Raw genomic sequence first — 12,531 nt, forward strand, 5'->3', positions numbered from 1 at the left:
ATGAGTTTAAATTAGGGTTTGTTAGCTTGTCCGTCAAGACTACAAGCTATAAATATGTAATCATACCCGATGAATAAAGATTGACGGCAAACGTTCCCACAGCAGCGGTTGTCTCCAACTCTCTCTCGGCGCATCGCCAGCCCTAATCACATTAGGGTTAATCTCGAGGTAAGCGCCATGCGGCTCTAAGGATCTTCCTTAGAGCATCACGGCTCAATGTCTTGTTACCTTGGTGGATCTCGTGCTGAAGCGTTTTTGATGGCGAGATCTGCTACTTATCCTGGTGTTTGCAGCATGGCTTTAGTAGATCGGTCGTGCTTTATCGTTGTTTAATTGTTGCATTCACCATGTCATCCTTGTGTGTGAAATCGGCTAGTTTCCTATTCACTCAGCATGCCATAGAGCCGATTCGCACAGGGGTGACGCCTTGCTCTGTTTCATCTAGTAGATCCGATCCGTTACTGTTCGTCCTTAATTAATAAGGATTCGCTCAACATCCGTTATATCTGGCCCTGGTAAACGTGTTGGATGATTCCTATGGCGTCATAGACACCGTCTATTACGTTCATCTGGCCTAACTCGTGGACGGGATGTTCCTATATGGTGGTGAGAGTTGTAACAGTTGTGGTTTGGGTTTACTTGACGTTTACAGAGCGAGTATCTTTATACCAAGAGTTTTACTTGTTTTTATCTAGATTTGTAAGATCCTTTTCATCCTTGGTTTCGAATCGGAACGCGTTGCCCAGCCGTTTGTTACAATCCACGACGTGCGCTGCAACATGTGCATGCGACCTGCCGATGGGTTAACGCGTGCCGATCACCCTGCCCGGTATGTCTTAGATCGGATCTATCTGTCTGGATGGGTTTCTTTGGAGATCCTGGCTACGCTCACGTATGCTTAGATCATTCTATGTCGTGCGTAGCAAGAGCTGATCTGGATAGGTAGATTTATTTATATCATGTTCCGAAGCAGGTTTTATCTTTTACGGATACAGTTTACATGCTATTTATCGATCGCATCTACAATCGGCAAATATGCTGATATGCCTCTGAACGTCTCTGGATCGGCTGATTGTGCCGACACAGAGCAGATGGGCTCACAGTTTGTCAATCCGTTCGATCGGCAGGAATTTGACGCTTTATCTTGTGTGACACAGGGAAAGCAGGAGACGGAAGCCTCATCACTCACCCCTTCCTGGCTGCAAGTCAAGCCAGGTGGCACGCCCGCAACACCAAGAGCTAGACCCAACGAGCCGCGCTAGGAGAGACGAGGGTAGCAGCAGCCCGATCTCCCGGCTCGCTTCACATGTTGCCGACCGCCGGACACTCCGCCCGCCGGTCTCCCGCGAGGGGCAACACGTTTTTGGCACGCCCGGTGGGACCACGTCAACAACAACACCACCGACTCTGTCAGCATGCCTCAGAAGGTGTCCACGTCCAAGGGAGGCGAGCAAGACGACAACAACTTCCTTCCTGAGGGGAAGTCCGGCCCACCAACGCTGGATGACCTCACGGCGGAACACAAGCACAAGTACGACCAGGTCATGGCTGACCTGGGGAAAGAAGTCCTCAAGCAGTACACATGGACCCGCAATGGAGAGATCAGGTACATCGGCGATCCCGAGTCGGCACTCAGCGGGATCGACCTATCCGTACCTTCGGAGGAGCGAAGCCAGGCACTTCGGCAAGAGATCAACTACATGATCCACCGTGCCATCATCCGGCAGACCGAAGTTATTATCAACTCCATGGAAAACGTCGTGGTGCGCGTCGTCAAGTCCGTGTTGGCCGGTGAACATGACCAAGACATCGGCCCAGTGATCAACTCCCCATGGCGGAGAAAAGAAGTTCTACACGCGTCCACTCCAAGTCCCTCAGATCAATGCTCCTGAGGGAACAATGGCCGAGTTCGTCCTCCACGCACCGCAGGACCTGCAGGATAGGCCAACTTGCTACGAAGAGCCGCCAACAGTCATACCGGAGGGGTACATCTGCCAGCTCCGCTACAGGTGAAAGCATCTAGGCCCCTAATTCGAGTTTTGGTAATTAATGACAACGGTTTGTGGATTAACAATTTCATTTGAGATAATGAGTATAGGTTGATCCACGGATGAAAGAGATTTGGTTGTGAACGTATGGAGTTTTGGAGATGATGAGCAAAGCTCGGGCTCAAGGCAAAGGTATAAAATAGGGCTTTTGTATTTTACCGGTCACAAGGCGTTTAGTGGATGAAAAGTGACCGGATTTGTTGGATAGATAGCCGTACTATCAAGAGGGGTTGTGTACTCATGCTTGACTGGTCTTTAGTGCCATTTTACTCAAAATGTCTAGTTGCATGCATGAGGGCTAACGGAGTTTTGAAAAGATTTGAAAAAGACTAAGTTTGAGAGCTGACTGAGTAACGGCGGACAGTCCGCACCCGAGGGGCGGACAGTCCGCGCCCGTTCCAGAGAGCTTGCAGAGGCACTGGTGGGCTGGCGGACAGTCCGACCCAGGTGGGCGGACGGTCCGCCACTTTATTTCAAAATTGTACCAGAAAGGGTGTCTCTCTCTGGTGGGTTTCAAAGTTGAACGGCGGACAGTCCACCCATGGGGCGCGGACGGTCCGCCGGCTAATCTTAGATTTGTACCAGAGAGGTTGTTTCTCTGGTTTGGGCTGAAAAGTGAACTGCGGACGGTCCGCCCTTGGGGCGCGGACGGTCCGCAGGCTATTTCGATTTTGTACCAGAGAGCTTGTTTGTCTCTGGTGAGTCAGATCTCTTAACTGCGGACGGTCCGCTGGGGTTTAACGGCTAGTTCTGACACGCATTAAATGCACTCTGACTCACTGATTTATAACGGCGGACAGTTCGGTTTTTGAAACGCGGACGGTCCGCGACTTCGCAGAAAAGAGTGTAACGGCTAGTTTTTGGAGGGATGTCTATATATACCCAATGCCCGGCCATTGGGTGTCTCTCTCGGCCATTTGGACTGCATACTTGACATCATAGAGCTAAGGCATCCCTCTCTCACACACACTTGCTTAGAGATTGCATTCTTGAGGGTGTGAGGGCTTTCTAGTGCATTGCATCAAGAGTTTGAGCTTTGTGGCATTAGGGAAACTTCAAGCAAGCGTCATCGACTTGTTACTCTTGGGAGTTGCCGCTCCCTAGACGGCTTGGAGAAGAGGATTTCGTGGAGCTCCTCCAAGGAGATTGTTGAGGAGCCCCGATTTCGGTTGTGAGAGGTCTTGTGCTCACCTCACCGGAGTGGTGAAGAGCAACTCTAGTGGAATCGAGGTGTGGAGCGGTTCCTTGATTCAAGCCGGCTCAAGATCAAGAGGTTCTTGATAGAGGAGCGGTTGATTCTTGGAATCCACCTCAACGTGGATTAGGGGTGACCGGCAAGTCATCGACACCACGGGATAAATTCTTATGTCAAGCTTGGTTACTTCTCTTGCTCACTTTAATTCTTGTTTTTACTTTGAGCAATTTACTTTACTAGAGCTTGATTTGTATCTTGTCACCCTAGGTTTCAAACCCATCTAGAGATAGTAATAGCATGACATAGGGCTTTCCTTTGTTACCAATTAAATTTCTCTAGTGTTGTTGGCTTTAGATTTTAAACCGCCTATTCACCCCCCCCTCTAGTCGGTGTTCTTGATCCTACAACAGGCCTCTGCGGGCAGACGAACAACCTTACCGTCGGCAACCGTCGACCAAGGAGGTCGGCACCAGCAACCACACCGCCATCGGCAAGGATAAACCTGCCGATCAGGAGCTACTGGCTTGGCAAAGCCAGTACGCAATAGGGCCGGTTTCTCACAACCAGGCCAGCCAGTCCCTTGGCGCAGGGACGGAAAGCATCCAGGATCAACTGACTGAGATCCTGAGGAATCAGTTTGGAATCGCCCCGAAAATAGGTACTATCACCTACTCCAAGCCGTATCCAGACCTCTACGACCAGCTGCCGCCGCCACCCAAGTTCAAGGTGCCAGAGTTCTCCAAGTTCAGTGGCAATGACAGCACTAGCACGGTGGAGCACATTAGCCGATATACGGCTCAACTTGGCGTCGCAACTGCAGCCGAACATATGAAGATTCGGCTTTTCGCTCTGTCACTCACCGGACCAGCATTCGGTTGGTACACCTCTCTGGCGCCGGGATCCATCACTACATGGAAGCAGCTGGAAGAATAGTTCCATGCCTAGTTCTTCTCCGGCTCCGACGAGGCTACATTGTCAGATCTCACGGCTCTCCGTCAGCGCACAGGGGAGACTGTGAATCAGTACATTCAACGCTTCCGCGAGGCGCGGAATAGATGCTACTCTCTCCATCTGTCGGAGAGAAACTTGGCGGAGCTCGCTTACGGTGGCCTCTCCCGGGTCACCAAGGGCGTCTACGGGCCGACGGATTTCGACTCCATCGGCCACATATTATCGAAGGTATCCGCATGTGAACGCTTACATCCTGATCTGTATGCAGACAAGCCGCGGAAACCGATCGCCTACTTCCGCACTGCCGAGGAAGAATCGGCCGATGAGACCGATGTCTCGGTCGTCCAGTGGGCCAAGGCGTCTCAGCCTTTGCCTTGCCCCTAGGTCAAACGCCCCGAGGCAGTGATCGGCTACGACTTCAACGTCACCAAGATGGAGCAGATCTTCGACCTGCTCCTCAAGGAGAAGCAATGCGAGCTCACGACCGGGCACCAAATTCCCTCGGCCGACCAGCTCAAAGGGCACAAGTACTGGAAGTGGCACAACACGGTCGACTGCAAAGCCCTGCGCCAGCAGATACAAAACGCCATCGAGCAAGGGCGTCTGGTTTACATGCGGAACCAGATGAAGGTCGACAAGATGCCCTTCCCGAGCACCAACATGGTGGATGTCGCACCTGCGCCGCAGCTGGCTTCACCTCGGGATTCCTCTGCATCCTTCCAGCGGATGTGGAATCCGATCGAGCAAGGACGCGCCATCGCCAGAACTCCGCGTGGTGAGAACAATGCATGCCTTTCCCCGTCAATTAACATGGTGTCAGTCGCGCACAGTTCCAAGGGGAAAGAGGAAGCCGATCCTAATGTTGATCGGCTCCTGAAGTTCGAGCCCAAACGCCACGTGTCGGCCAAAGAGATCGCCAGGAGCCGCCGATCGCGACCCAATTCAGGGGCGTTGATCGGCCTGTACGCAAGACCTGAGCGCCAACACAATGAAGGCCGACACTACGACGGCCGGCGCGTTTACCGTTGCGGGCGGGACAACAAAGGATGTGGGCTCCATCGCAGCCCGCGCTGCCACTCACGCAGTGGGGAACGCCGCCGTGAAACGCGGCATCGGCAGGAGGAACGCCTCCGCCACGAGCGGCGTCATGAAGAAGAGCATGCCTACGGCAACAACGGAGGAGTCAGGGCACATTGGGAGTGCCCGTTCTTCCAGTACTGCTGGAGCCAGGGGATGGAGCGGCTCTCGACCTCCGAGGACTGCTCGGAGTGCTCCACCCGGCGACCCAAGGATCGACGGCCATCGGTGTTCAAGAGGCTCGAACACCCGTCGCCGTCCCGGTCACGCCGCGCCTCACTTGAGCGGCCTTCACAGGAAGAATCCGGACGGAAGCGTGACGAGTGCCACCTCCCTCGGTGGTGCCCAGACGGGCTCTCCAGATCACAGAAGCGGAGAGTCCAGAGGTTACGCAGCCTCGAACAAGCCGAAGAACACTACCTTCGGCTCCTCAAACAGGTAAACTCCGGGCTAGCGGCCATCCCTCCCCCTCGCAGGACGCGCAGCATGGTTTGGAGGAGGGTGCAGCCGACGGCGCCGGTAGCCAACGCGAGTGCATCGGCCGATCCAGCAGTGGCTACGTCAAGCGCCTCATCAGGCAAAAGGAGGGCAGGATCATCGGCCGATGTGAATATGGTCTTCTTCCTCTCGGAGGAGTTCCGCAGCCCGCAGCCGAACCAAGAAACAGTGGCACAGCTCAATCTGGGGCCTGCGGCTGTCATCTTCGAGAAGCCCGCCGACAAGAAGTACCGTCACCTGAAGCCGCTCTACCTCAAGGGCTACATCAACAGTAAGCCGGTCAATCGAATGATGGTGGATACCGGCGCGGCGGTGAACCTCCTGCCGTACGCAGTGTGCCGCAAGATTGGCAGGACAGAGGAAGACTTGGTCAAGACCAATGTCGTCCTAAATGACTTGGGCAACCCCACGCCAGCAAAGGGGGTTCTCAACGTTGACCTGACCATTGTCCACAAGACGGTCAGCACCTCTTTCTTCGTCGTGGACTCCGATGGGTGCTACTCGGCCCAGCTTGGCCGAGATTGGATCCACGTCAACTGCTGCGTACCGTCCACCATGCATCAGTGCTTGATGCAGTGGGACGGCGATGAAGTGGAGGTAGTACAAGCCGACGACTCCTGCGATGTGTCCATGGTAGATCCTCCAAGCTGGTGGGGAGAAGGTACCGAGTGCCTAACGGGCAGGAAGGAGCAAGACTGGTGTTTTGTCAACCAGTAAATAAATGGAGTTATGCCGGTTCCAGCAACCGGCGACGACGCATGAAAATATCTACCCAGGATATGGCCGATCCTAGCGATCGGCCCCTTTTTAAAGGGTCATATTTTTTTCTCCAGCTGTAGGGCCGATTGAAAGGATCGATGGACCAAGAGGGGGGGTGAATTGGGACTTTTTCAATTTCTAAAACACAACAAAGCAACCTTAACCTATGCAATACTAGTAAGGCACCAATTCACCAACCGGATAACTAAGCTACCTACACAAGCTAAGAGAGATAAAACGAGAAGTAAAGCCTAGCAAGGTAGAGCTAAGTTATGATCTCTAAGTCAAGCACATGAATAAATTGCATGAAAGAAAATGCTTAAATAAAGAGAGTGGACAAGAGACGACCGGATTTTTTCCCGTGGTATCGATGTGTTGGCACACACCCCTAATCCACGTTGTGACACTCACAAAGAGTCTTGTCACCTCCCAAGTCACAGAGACGAGGGCGCTCACTAAGAGTCTCCGTTCACCATCCCGGCGTGGTGGAGATCAAGCCACGTACAATCTTCTTCTCCGGGCTCCCACAATCCTTGGCAAGCTCCGCGAGAAACACCTCGATCACCAAGATCGCCTAGGTGATGCCAATCACCAAGAGTAACAAGCTAAGGCCTTCACTTGAGTAAGAACCGATCACCAAGAACGGATGCACACAAGCTTCTCTCTACTCAAGTCCTTAATCTTGCTTCTTGATTGATTGAATGAACAATATGTGTGAATGATGAAGCTCAAGGTGGCTCTCAACAAGGTATATGTGTTTGAATGTTGCCTGGTGTTAAGAGTATGCGAAATGACCCATTGGAGGGGGTATATATAGGCAGCTCTCACAAATAGAGCCGTTGGAGAAAAACTGCCAGAAAACTGCGTAGCGCCGGTTAATCCGACGATCCTCCAATAGCCAGCGTCGGTTTAACCGATGAATGTAAACTGCCCCTTCTGAAAACTAGCCATTACAACTTGGGCAGATTAACCGACGTATCATCGGTTTAACCGGTGAGTGTAGTTGTCCACTGATCAACTGAAAAACCAAGTCTCTGGACAACTGCACCGACGTCAACTCAAACCTATCGTCGGTTTAACCGGTGAGTACAACTTCTGAAATCCTTGAAAAAACCATCTCACTGATCAATTGCACCGACGTCCCATTTCAAATAGCGTCGGTTTAACCGGTGTATAGAACTTGAAGTACCCTGGAAAAACCAACTCTGGACTAATGCACCGATGTTAAATTCAAACACGTCGGTTTAACCGGTGTATTGACTTGTCCAGACTCTGCTGACTTCGTTTAACCGACGTATAGAAAATTGGAAGCGTCGGTTAAACCGGTGTTAAAGACTTTTTCTGATTTTGCCTTTTCTGATTTGAGTCTTGAATGAAATCCAAATATTCTTGAGATATAAGTTGAAAACCACTTATTTGAACTTCTAGGAACCTGAGTGACCATAGTGTGCATCCATTTTCAAATGACCATGTCCATGCTCAAGTTACTTGACCTTAACCCCTCTTAATAGTGCGATCACTACAAAACTATAAAACCTATACTAACCTAAGTGTCCTTCTCAACCTTATGACACTTAGGACTAGAAAGATCCTTAGTCTTGACATATAATTGAGTTGAATACCGAGATCGCCTTTTTGAATAATGAAATTGAGGGGCCTCTTTTGACATATGACCAAATGAGCGATAATGATCTATTAAGCTGCACAAACTTATTAGTCACAATAATGGTTGTCATTAATCACCAAAACATACCTTGAGGGCCTAGATGCTTACACCGATTCTAGCAATCGGCAACAAAAATATGTAAAATTTTCAAGTCAAAATGAAATGAAAACGGCCGATGCATGCCATCGGCCCCTTTATTATTCTGCGTCTTTTATGACCTTTCGGTCCAGGTATCGCAGTTGAGCACTGCCGACTGGAGAGTCTATGTCCTCCAATACTTGAAGGATCCGACTCGGGGGGCAGACAGTAAGACACGGCGCAGAGCCCTGAGGCAATGTACTTCCGCGCCATAGATACCAGAATTTTTGGACGAAGGCCGATGCGTTGCCATCGGCCACAAATATAAAAGCCAATGCTTTGCCATCGCCTAAAGGGGGTATATATATATATATATATATATATATATATATATATATATATATATATATATATATAAATTTACAGGCGTCCAACAATGCCGAGCAATCAAGCTCGGGGGGCATGAGTTCATTACAACAATTGTTCATTGGAGGACCGACAGGAGAGCATCAAGGGCCTTCTTCCGAGCGGCATCGATAGTGGCTATCACTGTGCGATCGAGGCTATCAGCGCCCGACGTGAGTCGGGCTTTCCTGGCCCGGAGTTCGACCAACCTGGATTCCACTTCTTCCCCCTGTGTTTGCCTTTCATCGTCAAGGCGTTGGAGCTCAGGCTCTCTGGTGGCGATTCTCTCATCAAGTCCTGAGAATTTTTGCTGAAGGCGTTGAATTTCTTCGGCTGTTTCGTTGCGTGCCCTCTTCAACTCCTGCAGCTCCGAGGAAAGGGCCGACCGGGCGCTATCGTCGACCAAGGTAATCTTTCGTTGTTGTAGAGCTGAACTTTCCTCGGCGATTTCTTTTCTCAGCACAGCCTCGCTTTCCTGTCCTGCGATTCGGGCCGGTGCGGCTATTACCTCGGCCCGGTAGAGGTGGAGATCGACGGCACCGTAAAGCACTTCTCGGAGATCAGCAGGTAGACGTTCGGCTGTGGAATCCGGCATCGCGCGGAGGTGGTCCTCACCCTGGACCAGTTGGTCAATGGGCGTCTCTAGCAAGGCAACCATCTCTCGTAGCCGATCGGCGAGATCGGCTGGTATACTCCTCCGTGGTGAAGGAGGTGCCGCAGTTTGGATGGCAATGTCTGGAGCAGGAGGAATGGAGCCTAAGGCAGATGGCACGTCTTGGACCTGAGAGCAAGTTGCATTATTGGTATCGGCAAGACAAAAGGAGTCAGGTAAAACTGCAAGATAAATGTTTACCTCCAAAGCTGGTAATGTATCGCTTACTAGGTTCTCTGGCGCCGGTGGAGCGTCGCCTCTTGGAGTTTCTGGTACATCGGCTGAAGAGCCGATGCATAGCTGGGGGTCAGCAGAAAGAGGCATCGGCGGGCGGGAGTTCTGGCAGGGGTTCGTCAATAGCTGTGAGCAGCAAGCCAACGTTCCCCTTCGTGGTTTTCTATGCCTGCAAGAAAGAAAAGAATGGTCGGAAAACAAACATTTCGGACCAGAGTATCTCAGGTGTGGGGCGTACCGGAGTGTCGTCGGTATCAGGAACCGGGATGAGGGGTGCTCGTTTCTTCCTTCCCAGGACCTTTGTCATCCTGGGTTTCTTGGCCGATGGCTGGCATGCATCATCGCGCCGACGTCTTATCTCGGGGGCAGCAAATAGGACTTTCTCCAAGGAAGGAGCGTTCTTGCCGTACATTGGTACTGGTGCCGTCAGCACATATTGAAACGGCTCCCCTTTGGCATCCCTGGGGGCAGGTTTCTCTTCGAGCTGCAAAGGAGAATTATATTCAGTTCAATAGTAGAAGTAAAGCGGTACTTTGGAAAGATCCGGATCGGCAAACTTACCTCCTCTTGTGATGGCACGTGTGATGGGTTGATGCTGATCAGAAGGATTCCAAGTGGGCCTCGAAAGAGGTGTGTTTTCCAGCAAGTGCACCAAGGATCAAAGCCATCAGAGGAGTATGTGAATTCCAAGTCGTGTGGTATTGGGATGGCAAGATCTGAGAAGAGGTTGTATGCGCGGTTGGACGTCAGGCCCTCAGTAAGGTCAGCTCGGCTCTAGAAGTTCTCATGTATGATAAAAGAAGGGGGAAGTTGATTTAAGTCGAGTTGACGTGCTGCCACCACTGGCTGGTAAGCCTCATAACCTGGCTTGGTAATTCTGTTACTAGTGCTCATGCTGACAGGCAGGAGGCAAGGGTGAATTGTCAGTGCAAACTGTGCCCATGTGTCAGCATCATCGGCAAAAGCGTCTAATCTGAAGAAAGAGGGATTTTCAAAAATTTCAGATTCAGAATAGACAGAGAAGGAAACACGGGTTATATCATGATAGAATAACTTGAACCACTTGGCTGTTTCTTCCTCATCTGGCCTACTGCCAGGGAGCCAATATAAAGCTTGCCCGTAGGAGGTGCACCGGATGAGCTTGCCATCAGAATCGGGAAAGGAAAGGGTTGCCAAGTGAGGGAAGTTAGGGATGCTTGGAGAAAAGTACAGCTAACACCAGAGTTGCAGAAACCACCATGGTCCTCCGGCCTTGATGCGGTCGCCTGACAGTAGCTGGGTGTTGTTCAAAGACAAGTGGCGATATAGAGCGCCAAAAAGAGTTTTCCCAGTGCCATGCGATTTCCATCGGCCAAAGCATTCGCCAAATTGAGGTAATTTTTTGTAGGTGCTAAGGAGGAACCACAGAAAAGGAAATGGTCAAGGAAAAGATTTAAGAACGTGGTGTGTTCCTGGTGGTTGACAGTTCCTTTCAGTTTATGGTGGTGATCGATATATTGGCCCCAGTTACGCGCTGTGGCCTTATCGACTATTTTGTGGCTGCACTCTGTCAGAGCAAAGGAAGATGGGCAAGTAGAGTGGATGTCCAGACCTAAGATTATGACTATATCCATCAGAGTTGGGGTCATGGGACCACAGCCGAACATGAAATAGTTTAGGGTATCCGACCAAAAATAGCCGATGGATCTCAAGAGGTTTTCATGTTTCTCTATGGGGGAAAGAGTTAAAGAGAGGGCATCGGCTATCCCTATTCTCTGCCAATCGGCCTCATGGTTTTTTGCCATGCGCTTGTACCAATTCACCCAGCCCTCCATGGGGAATGGCCAAGCTCGTAACTGGTCGGTCCAAAGGTTCGGATCTGTGGTTTGGGCAATGAAAGGGATCCGTCGCAGTTCAGCGGAGATCAGATCCAGAGGTGGTTCAAAGGATTGAGGGCCCAAACTAAGGGATTTGGAAGTGGGAGATTTGGGGATTAGTATATCACTCACCTGAAAATTCACGAAGAAGCGTGAGGTTTAAATGCTACAGCCTTTTATTCCCCAAATCTGGAGAAGAAAGGAGAGGCCAAAGTCTTACCTTTAGGCTAAGAAATTGTTGCGGATTCTTTGAAGATTCAGCACTAGTGGTGGACGCCATCTGATTCGGTGCAAGTAGAGCAGCGGAATCCTTCGCAGGTGCGCTGTTCAATTCTTGGAGCGAGAAGGGAGGTTTGCGCGACTAGCCGGAATGGAAGGCGGAGTTTTTGGTTAAGTGGGTTGCAAAAGGGTTCAAGTTGTGGCTTTAAGACTGAACCCTTGTGCTCCGAGCCGATAGGTTATCGGCGTGAAAGGATAAGGATGAGCGTTCCTAACATCGGCCGATGCAGAGGCCAGGGGTGATCGACTCTTGGATCTTGGCATGGTGGTTCTTTTGCCGATGCCTTGGTAAGTCCGATGCGTTGCCATCGGACAAAAAAAATGATGACAACAAAAATAAAACAAGATGATATCTTATTGGGAAGTAGCTTATATTGATATTTTACAGATAATTTACATAAGCCGGGATGATTTACTCATCGCTATCGGCTTTGGTGCTACTACTAGCCCTAATGCTACTGTTGATTTCGCCGCTGTTGCCCGACCTGCTCGCGCGGAGAATCGGCCGATGAGGCTCCAAAGGACGATCCAGGAGTACCGCCGCCCTTGGTGTTGCTGGTGGAGGTGCCTCCCGATGACTCGCCGGCGTTCGATAGGTAGGAGGCGGTTGGGGAGGCACTCATCCACGACATTGCCGTCGTGTCCCACCAGGAGAAGCGGTCGTCGATGCTAGATGGGATGGTGGAGCCGGACAGGAGGCCACGGAGGAACTCCGTGCCACTGGTGATGGGAGACGGCGTATAACAAGCGGGGTCGCTGTAACCCCACGATTTGCCGCCGCCGTCGTACCACGGCGGGACCTCTGTGCGAGGAGGAGGAGGTGAGTTCCATGG

Source organism: Panicum virgatum, chromosome 4K, assembly GCF_016808335.1.
Source record: "Panicum virgatum strain AP13 chromosome 4K, P.virgatum_v5, whole genome shotgun sequence".
Lineage (NCBI taxonomy): Eukaryota > Viridiplantae > Streptophyta > Magnoliopsida > Poales > Poaceae > Panicum > Panicum virgatum.